Raw genomic sequence first — 13,518 nt, 5'->3', positions numbered from 1 at the left:
TATTGGTGTAAGACCCAATTTCCCAATTAAAAAGATATATGTTATGCCAATTAATAATACATATGTTGATCAAAATGATATAATTTGAATTGTGTTGAATGGATGTGGTTGATGGAAGTGGACGGATATGATTATGGACGATTTGGTTGATTGATGAAGTCCGCATGTGAACTCAGGGAAAAGAGATGATGGTCAATGAAGAGAAGTTAAACACGCGATCTGTGATACATCAAGCAAGGCTACGAAAATAGCTACCGAGGAAATTCGATAATTCTGTTAGTAAGAATTTGAATAGTACAAATAAAAGCCCTCATTCCAGCGTGAACTTCAGGAATGACTTATCCAATAATAAACAGAGTAATATTACTAAGAAAAAGAAATTCATTATTTTAAGAGAGATAATGAATAATGAGAACGAAGAACTAATTAAGACAAGAAGTGGAGTCAAAAGGATGATAAAGAAATTTTATAAAATAATCCAGAAAATATGCAAGTTGGGAACGTCGATTGTGCCAGAACTATTAGGAGAATGAGGTGAAACGTCGATAGTTGGAGATAGGAATTTCATTCAAGGAATGCGTGTAAATAGGAATGATTAAACAAAGAAAATTAATGGCAAACAATTGGAGAAGCGCGTTGCAATGAATCTCAAAATGGAATTCTTTAGAACTAAAGTGAAGTCCCGGAGGTTCGAATGAATGCTTTATCAAGATTACCTCAAGAAATGAGGTGAGGATTTCTCGTTGGTTACTGCATAGAGTCAAGCTGGTGACAAAGGCCCCATATCATTTAATTCAATAGGGATGAAATAATAAGTGAAGGAAAACCTCAGAAATGTGAAATGTAAGAATAAAGAAATAAAAAAGTATTTTTCGCTAAGCACAAAAGTGGATATGGAAAAAAAATAGATATATGAGGTTACGCGTCGATTATCAGAAATTGTGAGTTTGAAGGTTAAGTGAACACAATGTACCAGGAATATTGAGATAGAGTGATCGTATTTTATTGATAACATCCTCGCCAATTCAAAGACTAAGGAAGACCAAGTTGAACGCCTGAAGATATGCTTGTGAAGAGTTGGAAAATAGCAGCTGCATTCTTAGCTTCGAAGACATAAATTCTGGTTATAATTGATTATGAGCGCCAATGTGGATAAAGATCAAACAGGAAAGGTCCATTTAGGAATAGATGTTTCAAATATAAATAAAAGAGTGAATACCATTAAGGTTGTTGAGAAATGGTTAAAAGAATTGGAAAAATTAGGAACTGAAGAATAGGATTTGATCCGTCTTCTGGGTTATGCTGATACTTACTTTGTCGTTGAATATCAAAGGTGGTATTAATGCAGATGATTAATGTTGACCTCAGTAGGAAACATTGTCAGAATCAAAGTTCGTATTGATAACTAATTTGATAGGACTACAAAATGAGTATTAGTACCAAGAGACCGGATTTTGAACAAAGTTCTAATTCAGATATTAAGGGATTCTCGCTTGATGAAACTACTTGATAGTGATTGAAAAGAAATAGAAGTATGCTACCAAATGGTGAGTAGATGCAATTGCCAAAATTTTCTTTTTAGCCTTTGAATGGATGTAGAACATTTCGAAGAATCAAACGTCATGAGCTCAGGACATCGGGTGCAAACGAATAGAAAATGCAAGAGACCGATTAAGGATTCTCGAATACGATTGAAAACGATCACGGATCAGGCTAATCGAAGAAAAGAGGTCTGAAACGTAAAGTAGAATAGTCAGTAAAAATAGAAATTATATAAACATGATCTATTAGAATTGGAAAGAAAAGGTTAGTGTAAATTAAGTTAGTCCTTTGAAATAGTGAAATAAATGGAACGATTGTGAGTGAGTTGGTCTTGTTGTCACAAGTGTACCGAGTCCATAAGGCAGTCATGTGTGTATGACTATGAAGAGTAATTTAGCTCTCAATATAAGAAGTAAAAGATTGAATTAGGGGTTGCATGGGCAACTGATAAATTTGATGAAGGTAGGAGACCGTTAAAACGTGATTAAAGTAGTGAGTCCTGAGAAATTTTAAGTAGATACTCGAAGTGTATCAGTGTCTGTTCTTTAGCATGATTCTGAGGACAGAATCCTTTTAAGGGGGGAAGAATGTAACGCCTGGGAAATATTATGTACTTGTCTTTATCAATAAATAATTATTATGTGATTTTATGTGAATTTCGGTGAATTATTTGATAATTAATATTAATATTTGGATGTTTATTTCTGATAAAAATGGAGATATTTTAATTTTTAATTATCCAGAATTAAATATAGATAATTTTGGTATTTTTCTGGTAATTTTTGGATTCCTATACGATTTATAAGGATTTATAGAATTTATAATTATTATTTTACATAATTATAAAATTAATTTTTAAAATCAGAAATCGTCCCACTTCAATTGTATTTGCGTTTTTACAACCCGAAATTCTTCCGAAAACTCCTTCCTAACCTAATCTGATAATTCTGAACACTTTTCGTGTTTTGACTTTTTCGATACGGGGCACGGTTTGACCTGTACGAGTCCCGGTGTGAAATTTCGATACGCGAATCATTTTATTTATCGATAAGAATCCATATTCTCAAAAGGCGAGACCTTATTACCTTAATTTTGTATAAAGTATTTTATAGGAAGCTCTGTTTTGATAATTATCCAATTCTGATATTAAAATCGTATCGTCTTTTAGTTACTTAGCGGCTAAGTAACCTATTTTTTTGAATCAAATATGTAAATGTAATTATCAAATTATCCAATAAATAAGAAATGTGATGGTTCTGTCAGTCTTGTGTTGCTGTATCATAAATTGTTTGTGATTTGTTGGAACGCGAAGATTTCTTTTATAATTTTGTGTATTATTTTATTTTATGTAAAGATTGTTTAGTGACACCAAATCTTGACCCCGGATTTGGGATGTTACAGTCATGAAGTTACCATACATGTTTACTTCGAAGTTTTGCCATAAAATGCTAAGTGATGGCTCGACTTGTGATGTGTTACTTTGCTTGTCTTTATAATTGGTTTTCATGCTTAAGGAATTGTAAATGAACCTTATATGTTGATAATAAGTAGGTGTAAGTGTATTCTAAGACTTTCCTTGGTTGGTTGTTGATTGTTTTTGGAGTAATGTAGGGAGTTAAGGTGGAAGGAATCGCATTAGTCTTAGTAGGGCAGAAATTTTGTCCTGGAAGTTTAGGTCATTTTAGATGAGTTTTAGTAAGGTCTTGGTAGGCATGAACTCAGGGGAGTTGGGACTTGGTTCATACTTAATCCAGTAGCTTTAGAATCAATAAAATCTTGGATTTGGTTAGGTGCACACACACAAACCCGAGAGCAGCTCAGAATAAGGCAGATTTGAGTAAACTTGACATTTGATTGATTATCATCATGTAATAGGTTAGTCCTTCATGGGGCCTTGGTCTAAATAGATATAATGAAGTCTTAGGAAGCTTAAAAAAGGCATTAAAACTAGTAATTGAACTAGATAAATGAGTTTTAAGTTGGTAAAAACAGGGCAGTTTGGAAATCAGGGGAGGCAGTTTTGTGTCAACTTCCACTTAAGGACTAGGGAGGCCTGAGTGAGACCTTTGAGTCATTCCAACTTTGAGAGATATTTTAGAGTCTTAATAACCTTTGATAGTTGTTTTGGATTGAATACCCAAGGTTGAGATACCTTATTTCCACCAAAACACCCGAGAGTCACCATTAGAGTTGCCTTTGGAAACTTTAGAGAAGTGCATTGCATTTGTGTGTCTTTTATGTGAGGCCTTGATGTCAAACCAAATTCTAAAGTTATCTTAAAGTCATAATAAGTCATAGGAGTCAGAATATAGCAAAGGCCCAAGGTAGAAATTCATATTTTTGCCAAGGCACACAATTGGTGCCAAGGTGTATATTTGGTAAGTTAAGTAGTGTGCATTGCACTTAGAAGTTATTTGAAGTGAGGAACAAGTGTGCCTTACTAAATATAGGTTGAGTTGAGGTATATAAAGGAGAATTAGGAGTATTGATCATGATATTTGTATGTTATATGGTTAATTGCTTAAGTGACTAAGGTAGTACATAAAGTCTAGGTATGTACTATTAATTAAGTGATAAAATGGCATGCCATTTCTTGCTATGTGTTATGTGGATTATGTGATGCATATATTACTTGTAATTAGTAGAATTTAAGTTTATATAAATATATATGTGTATATATGTGTATATATATATTTATAGTATACGTGAAAGGGTAGTTAACAAGAGTTGTAACGAGGATACTATTTATTATAGGTTCAAGTAGGAGGCCAGGCAAGGAGCCCATAGACGATTCTATACAAGTGCTCAGTAAGCGTAGTCCATGCAAGTGAACTCTCGACTTATCTCTATAATTCTGTTTCTTGTGATTTAATACCCTGTGAATGCATGACTACAGTTTTAATAGAAATTAAATAGTCCCTGGCATCACCTAATGATTAGATCTTGGATTTAGTTAACCGCTTTCATACTTGAATTGACCCATTTTCATCATATATTACCGCATACCCTCATGGAAACCATACAATAGTCCCTTAATATATCATATTAACCCTAAACCCCTCACATATTCAAATTATTTCTTTGGGAACCTTGATCTTAATAACATTCTCTCAATTTTAGAAAACTTGTCACTTGAACCTTGAAAATACCAACCTTTGTTATCTTATCCTTGATCAAGAACCCTTTGAAATTAAAATGAATTGATTAAAAGGAATTGGATGGTATGTTCTGTTAAGACTGAGGTGCTAGTCACTGTTAAAACATCATTAGCGGGGAGCCTGATGGTTTTATATGGCCAATGTGTGCTGAGGATCCTCAATAGTTGTGATACACTTGTTATGTGGTTCGGAACTTTGATGTGGGTTGATCACCCCTCATCGCTCATAGCGCCATAAGATTTCCATTTCCATTTACTTATTAAAAAACTTGATCTTTTATTTGAGATTTCATATTGTTGATTATCTTCTGTTATCATTTTATTGAGTATATGATGCATTATTATTCACTGTTATTCAGTTGCTGAGTATTTTGCTCATTAATTTTGTTATTAACGTTATCCCTTCAGTAAAACCCGAAGATGGTTCGTTTCAAGCAAACTGCGCATAAGACTTCTGGGGACTCGGGGTATGCCTTTCGTCAGATGTTGAAGCAGGTAGGGAACTAGTAGTTCCCTAATGTATATAAACTTTGGGTTTAAAAATTTGGTAGTAATTTGAGTTAAGATATTTTGGTCTATAATAATAAAGATGTAAGATGTTGTTCAAACTCATTCTTGTGGGTCCAGGGATTGTGGTTAAGGCTTGTAGCTTTAAGATTCTATCTATTCTATAGTACTTTACTGTTTAATTAATATTATGCATATTTCTGCTAGTTAGTAGTGTGGGTCCGTGACAGTTAGAACAACCGTTAATGATAGAATTAGCTATTAAGAACCAAGTTCCCATCGACCGAGTGTGCCCGAGGTGTGACATTGAGATAGAAGGACATCATTTTTATGCCAACTTAATACCTTTTAAGTTGGGAGAATTTGATGTTATCTTAGGAATGGATTAGTTGTCAGAGAATAACGCTCAAATTGATTGTAAGAGTATAAAAGTGAGACTTCAGACATTGGATAGTATGAAGAAGGTGATATTTTGAGGCAGTAAGCAGGAAAAGAAGTTTTTCACGATAGCTCAGGAGAAGAAGTTATTATGTCAGAATTGTGAGGCATATTTGGCCCATGTGATAGACACCGGCAAAGAAGTTCCCGTGCTCAAAACAATTCCAGTTGTCAATGAGTTTTCAGATGTCTTTCTGGACGATCTTCTAGGATTACCTCCCGACAGAGAGATTGAGTTTGTGATTGACTTAGTACCTGGAATGAAACCAGTATCTAAAGCTCCGCATCGAATGACCCTAATAGAGATGAAAGAATTGGCAACTCAGTTGCAAGATCTTTTAGAAAAAGGAGTTATAAGAACCAATGTATCCCCATGGGGCGCACCAGTTTTATTTTTTAAGAAGAAAGATGGAATTATGCGACTGTGTATTGATTACAGAGAATTGAATAAGTTGACCAAAAATTGATGATTTGTTCGACCAACTGAAAGGCGATGTATGGTTTTCTAAGATTGATTTAAGATCTGGATATCATCAACTGAAAATTAAGCCAGAAGACATTCCTGAAGACAGCATTCAGAACCATATATGGACACTGTGAGTTTTTGGTGATGGCGTTTGGATTAACAAACGCACCAGCAGCTTTCATGGATCTAATGAACCGAGTATTCAAGAAATATTTGGATAAATTCGTGATTGTGTTAATATACGACATTTTGATCGATTCTAAGATGGAAGAAGAGCATGCAGAGCATTTGAGAATATTCCTGGAGATACTGCAACAGGAGAAATTGCACGCAAAGTTTTCCTAGTGTGAATTTTGGTTAAAAGAAGTACGATTTCTTGGGCACATGATTAGTAATAAAGGAGTGGAAGTGGATCCGTAAAAGATTGAAGCTATAATCAACTGGGAGAGACCAAAAACACCAACATAAGTAAGAAGTTTCATGGGATTGGCAGGTTACTACAGAAGATTTGTGCAAGATTTTGCGAAGATAGCTGTGCCATTGACAAAGCTCACCAGAAAGAACCAGAAATTTGAATGGAACAAGAAGTGTGAGGAGAGTTTCAAGGAGTTAAAGAACATATTAGTATCTTCTCCAGTACTAGTCTTACTAGATGATCAAGGAAACTTTGTGATCTACAATGACGCATCATATAAAGGTTTGGGATGTGTTATATTGCAGCATGGCAAGGTGATAGCCTACGCTTCTAGACAGTTGAAACCACATAAAGAGAAGTATCCAACCCATGATCTGGAATTGGCAGCTATAGTGTTTGTATTAAATATATGGTGGTATTATCTTTACAGAGAGAAGTGTGAGATCTATACAGACCACAAGAGTTTGAAGTATATCTTCACCCAGAAAGAGCTGAACATGAGGAAGAGAAGATGGTCAAAGTTGATCAAGGATTATGATTGTAATATTAATTATCATCCAGGAAAAGAAAATGTGGTGGAAGACACTCTAAGCAGAAAAGAAAGGTAAAACATAATCACTTCATCTGAGAAATTGATTAAGGAATTTGAAAAGCTTCAAATAGTATGAAGATTACAATTCACTAAGAAAGGTACAACCACTAAGGAGGTTATAAGAAATATAAGAAAAAGCAAGACTATCAGAAAGATAAAATAGATATATGAACACACTGAAGTTTATTGCTTAGAATAGCACAGATGTCTAAGACTTGGATGCATTAAACCAATACAAAGGGATCCTATTTAAAAACGTGTAAGGATATCTTATCTTTACAAGACAATAATATCTCTTTCCACTTAATACACACCACGCCTTTTATTTTTAGAATACACCACACACTTTATTTTGATACACACCACACACTTTATTTTGATACACACCACACACTTTATTTTACAAGCATAATAATTAATTTATATTCTCTTCTTCCCCCGGTGAAACAAGGTCATGGCTCCACATTTTCTTCGTCAGCTTCCTCATCCCTACCTGACCAAAAAGGAATCGAGTACTTCAGGCCAGGAAGATATTTATAAAACCGGGGAGGTTCTCTTTTGTGGAGCCTGAAATCAGGATGGTCAGGGTCATCTAGTTCTGTAGTTGTTGATTCCAGGTTTAAATTGAACTGACAGTCTTGAATTGTTATCACATAGTGTTGAGGGAGAATATTTGGCTTCTTTCAATATATATGTGGTAGGCCAGGAGGGGATGCTGTTACTTCAATATTATTAACTGCGCATATAAGGGTCTTGTGTTGTTCTGTTGGACCATTAGTGTCGTACACGGAATCATGGAAGAATGTACATGAATATTCTTTCTGAATTACTAATCCGTCTCCCTGAATGTTGATGCTTCTTCGACAGTTAAACATGATAAAAATGTAGCGTTGGTCTCTTATCCCATTTGAGTTGTTTCCTTCTGGTCTCAAATATTCATGCCAAAACATGGTGTTGCCAAAGAGAGTCAACCATTTGTAAAGCTGTTTGTACTTTTTCTTGCAGGGTCTCATGTCTGCCACTAAGAGATAGTGGAATAAATCTGTCTTATCGAATATAATATTGAATGACACGTTTCCAAAAAGTACCACAAAAACATGTATGATTCTTTAGGAAAGTAAAATTTAAAATTTCCATTATGAACAAGGACTGTCAAGAAAGGAAAAGTGGGGTGCAGAGGAAGATTTGTAAGTGGCCCCTGAAGCAAGCCATGTCGCCTGATGTATATTTTTTGAAAGGAAAGTAATTGTTATAGAGATCTTTTCTTCATGACAAAATAAAGTACCTTGTCTTTTACATGAAGCGGAAGATTCTCTGTCTGAATGGAATATATTTATTGGAATACTGGGGCTATTGTCCTATAAATTCTTGACAAAAAATCTTGAAGAAAATTATTCTTTCTTTTTATATGCTTGGCATCAAACTTCCACTGAGAGAACCAGTGTGCCCATCTCAAAAGTTGGGCTTTAGGCAACATCTTTTGCTTGAATTGTTACATTTTTGGGGATGCAGACATGTCCATTTCGATGAGAAAGTGTTGCCCTATCAAGTGAAATTAGAATTTTTCAATTCTCCTTTTGACTGCAAGAATCTCTTTGTAAGTTGAGTGATAATAAAGCTTCTCTTTATAAGTGGAGTGATAATGAAGCTCACCACTTTTAAATGCACCACTTTTGTACTCACATATTTGTATCTTTCCGTTAGCTTCTTCGAGAAGGACTGCTCCCCAGAATTTATCACTTGCATCAATCTGAAGGACTCTTTTTCCAGTAGAAAAAATCTTTAGTGCATGAAGATTTTTTGTTAAAGACTTTAGTTTTCTAACTACATCTGTACATGCTTGATTTTTCATGGAGGAGCATCTTTCTTTAACTGATTGGTGAGAGGAGTTCTGAACTTGACCAAATCATGGATGAATTCGGCCATGTAATTGACAATCCCCGGAAACTGTTGAACTTGCTTGGACGAAAAATTCTCATCAGGGAAGTTATCCAGCTGAGTTGCGATGTGAGGTTGGAGTTGATACTATCCTTTAGATATACGTATCCCCAAAAATTCAATGTCAGTTTCACTGATATACATTTTCTTTTCTGCTAGCATGATTCCATAAATTTTAACTAAGTCATGAAACTTTGTTAATAAATCATGATGAGAGTCGATATCTTTTGAAAATAACAAAATATCATTAATATATATCAGAGCATTATCCATGATTGGCTGGAAAATCTTTGACATAGCCTTCTGAAATAGTGACGAAGCTGGTTTCAAGCCGAAAGGTACTATCGTCCAGTGATAGTGTCTTTCTGGTATGCAGAAGCCATTTTTTAGCCTTTCATCTGGATGAATTCCGAGTTGCCAGAATCTTGACTTGAGATCAAATTTGAAAATATTTTGGCATGAGGGAGTTTTTGGAATAGTACTTCTCTTTTTGGTAAGGGGAATTTATCATCTTCTAGAAAATGATTTAGAGGCTGAAATTTAATTACCAACCTTAATTTTCCTATGGTTTGTTCATATTTTTTTATTCACGTAGAAAGCCTCGCAAGCCCATTGTGACTTCGTGTTTTCGATCAAGCCTTCTTGCTCCAACAACTCAACTTCTTTGATGGTAAAAGTATAGTGATCCGGATTCATGCCTTTGTGGCTTGCTTTAATAGGATTGATATCTTCATTCTTTTTTTAATGGCAGATGAACAAATAATTTCGGATTTTTCGAAAGTGGGCGAGAATATTTTTGAAGGAATTCTGTATGAGTTTCTACACATGAAGTTTTGGCTATCTCCTCCTTGAGTGTAATTAAGATCTCTACAGGATATAGGTGTGGAGTCTTTTTCCAGGGCAACAAATGATTCTTGTGCTTTAGGCCTTCTTTGCTCCATGTTACCCTCTTTAAATTGTGCAAGATATCAAACCCGATTAGTAGATCTTCTCCATGTAATTCTGAACCATAAACTTGATGTTTTATGATATATCCTGGAAAAAGTTGGATGTTAATAGGTTTGCTTATTATGTTAACTGCAAAGTTATCTCTATTAACCGCATGAAAAGATCTATAGCACTTATTCCAATATTCTTTTGGCAAAATATTTGGCTTCATGATGGAGGAGGTAGCCTCGGTATCGAAAAATGCTATAACTACAATTGGGTTATCCCATTTTCCTGGGAAGATGTGTATCTTGGCTAATGGAGATGGTTGGCATAAGAAACTCTCTTCAGGAGTGAGAGTGTATATATCATCAAATAAGACCACATCATCATCAGATTCTTGCGTTAAGTTAGAAAGTTCTTCTCCTAGAGCCAGGATAATCTGGTTCTTCGTCTAGGGAAAATAGAGATTGATAAGTGGCATTTTATACCACTTAGAACGTCTTAAAATGGCTTAAATTGGTGTCTTGAAATCAAGTATTTTGTGTATTTAATGCGTTTTTCTAGTGTTTATGCATTTCAGGGTATTAGTTGCATTTCGGGAGAGGAATCATCAAGAATAAGCCTTGGCATGTGTTCACCATTGCGAGAGGAAAGGAATGGGCAGATTACGGCAAAGAAACGGAGCAAGCTTGGAATTTTTCCAGTAGGGTCCTGCGCGCCCGCGCAGTAATGCAGAGCGGCCGCGCAGCAGCCTGCGCGCCCGCGCAGAAATGCTGAGCGGCCGCGCAGGGTCGGGGAAAAAAAGCTGAATTATTTTAGACTTCTACTTCTGTGTGGCTTCCAACTTCTATGTAATCTGAGTTTTATGGGACTATTATATAGGTAGATTTGAGACGTTTTCATAGAGATAATTAAGGAGATTATGTTTTAGATTGTGTTTTACGCAAGGAGCGAAGGAGATAAGGAAGAAGACCGATTTAGCACACCGCAACGAAGAGGAAGCATATATTCTTGTGATTCTTGTTTCGTTGTAACGTTGGATACTAGTTTTCTTGCTTTGACTTATTTACTCTTTTGACGTACTCTGTTTTATTATAATTAGTTTAGTTATTATTTTCTTGTGTTTGTTTATCATGATTTCATATAAACCCATGATGGCGATGAGTTCTATTATGGGCTAATCGTGATCATGGGGTTACAACGGATTTATTATGGAATTCTTTAGTTAATTGTTTAATACTTAAGTGTGTGATGATTGCATGATATCTAGTATTGGTTGTGCATATTCGTCTTATGTGCGTCGCGAACATATAAGATAGGGTGTTGATCTCTTGTGAAGCGACGGTGGATCTTGAGATTTAGAACTTACCATGCTAGCATAGGTTCATGTACGTTGTGCATGATTAGTGGGTAACTCTAACAGTTTTATTTGCCCTATGTAATCAAAAGGAATAACTTGTGCTTAAATCGTTGTGTTGTCAATTTCTGTAGACATATAGGAACTCAACATAATTGATGACTATTCAACTTCTATCTTAATTGTGGATGCTTGGTAGAATGGTATTAGTACAATGAAAGTTGGCTTTTATCAGTTTCGTGTTATTCGATTAATGTCATCACTGTCACATGCTAAAGGTAATAACAATGGCTATAGAAGGAAGTAATAATGAAGTTGTGATCTCATGAGTGTTTTATTATTGATAATTTGAAGTGTTAGTTAAGTGGTTAACTAAGTAGTTAATTATAGTTAATATTTGATCGACAATTTTAAGTGTTATTATCTTAACATTGAGAAGTAATCATACATTGGTGAGTGAGTTTAATTAGACAATAATTTAGTCTGAGTCTCTGAGGGAACGAACTAGAAAGTATTCTATATTACTTGCGAACGCGTATACTTGCGTGAATATTAGTGCGTGTTTTCGCCCTAACAAGTTTTTGGCGCCGCTGCCGGGGACTCGGCGTATTTGTTTAGTTTATGTACTTACCATCATTGGTCATTAGGACTCAGTGATTAGGACGTAGTAGTTACTTACTCTTTTCGGTTGTGTTTCAGGTACTTTAGCAAGCGTTTATGCAAACTCGTTCTCGTGCTCGCAAGAGGACTTTAGATACAACTGAGGAGACAGACGAAGTTCTTGATATTCCGGAGAAGTTAGATTTTGAGGATTCGGATTCAGGAACTGAGCAGAAAGAACCAGTAAACATGGGAGATCGTATTGTTCAAGCTGATCCAGCTCTTATGGATTTTTCTCGGCCTAAAATTGATGATATTCAGTCAAGCATTCTTCATCCGGCTATTCAAGCTAACACCTTTGAAATCAAGCCGGGCACTATTCAGATGGTGCAGAATTCTGTTTCTTTTGGAGGAGCGGCAACTGAAGACCCCAACATGCACATAAGAAATTTTGTCGAGATCTGCAGCACTTTTAAGTATAATGGCGTGACTGATGAGGCTATCAAGTTGAGGCTTTTCCCATTCTCACTGAGGGATAAGGCTAAAGACTGGTTACATTCTGAACCAGCTGGGTCCATCACTACGTGGCAAGATCTTGCGCAAAAGTTTCTGGTGAAGTTTTATCCAATGGCAAAGACTGCTGCTATGAGGAGTGCTCTTACTCAGTTTGCGCAGCAACCTACAGAATCTATGTGCGAGGCTTGGGAACGCTACAAGGAAATGTTGAGAAAATGTCCACATCATGGAATGCCGGATTGGATGGTAATCACTGGTTTTTATAATGGTTTGGGGGCCCAATCTCGGCCCATGCTCGATGCAGCAGCTGGAGGCGCCTTATGAGCTAAAATCTATACTGAGGCGTATAATCTTATAGAGACGATGGCTGCAAATGAGCATCAAAACCCAACTCAGAGGATGACGTCAGGCAAGGTAGCAGGTATTCTGGAAGTTGATGCAGCCACCGGTATTGCAGCCCAGCTCCAAGTGCTATCAATAAAGGTTGATTCTCTGGCTACGTATGGAGTTAATCAAATAGCTATGGTTTGTGAGCTTTGTGCAGGTTCTCATGCTACGGATCAGTGTTCTCTTGTCAACGAATCTGTTCAGTATGTGAATAATTATCAGCGACAACAGCAGCCTGTGCCAGCGACCTATCATCCTAATAACAGAAATCATCCAAATTTCAGCTGGGGGAATAATCAGAATGCTATTCAGCCATCATATCAGCAAGGGGTGAGTAAACAGTTTAACCCACCTGGATTCCAGCAACCACAGCAGTATGCTACAAGGCAATCATATCCTCAACAGGGAAGTGCAGCTGAACCTACTAGTGCTGATTTTGAGGAACTTAAGCTGTTGTGCAAGAGTCAGGTGGTTTCTATCAAGACCTTGGAAAATCAAATTGGTCAATTAGCCAATGCAGTGCTCAATCATCAACCTGGCACTCTTCCCAGTGACACGGAAGTACCAGGCAGGAAGGAAGCTAAAGAGCAAGTCAAGGCTATTACCTTAAGGTCTGGAAAAGTAGCTGATGCTGAAAAGGCAAAAGAAGTCGAAGCTGAAGTTAGAGATGAAG

At 36.1% G+C, this 13,518-nt stretch overlaps 1 non-coding gene across 1 annotated transcript; it reads right to left on the bottom strand.

Annotated features, from left to right (window-relative positions):
• Positions 1-12,584: 12,584 nt before the first annotated feature.
• LOC141662589 (small nucleolar RNA R71) lies at positions 12,585-12,691 on the bottom strand. Its single transcript, XR_012550696.1, has one exon. It is a non-coding gene; the product is annotated as a small nucleolar RNA R71 (small nucleolar RNA).
• Between the last annotated feature and the right edge of the window lie 827 nt (positions 12,692-13,518).

The sequence above is a fragment of the Apium graveolens genome, chromosome 5 (assembly GCF_009905375.1).
Source record: "Apium graveolens cultivar Ventura chromosome 5, ASM990537v1, whole genome shotgun sequence".
NCBI lineage: Eukaryota > Viridiplantae > Streptophyta > Magnoliopsida > Apiales > Apiaceae > Apium > Apium graveolens.
This window is presented reverse-complemented; position numbering and strand designations above follow the sequence as displayed.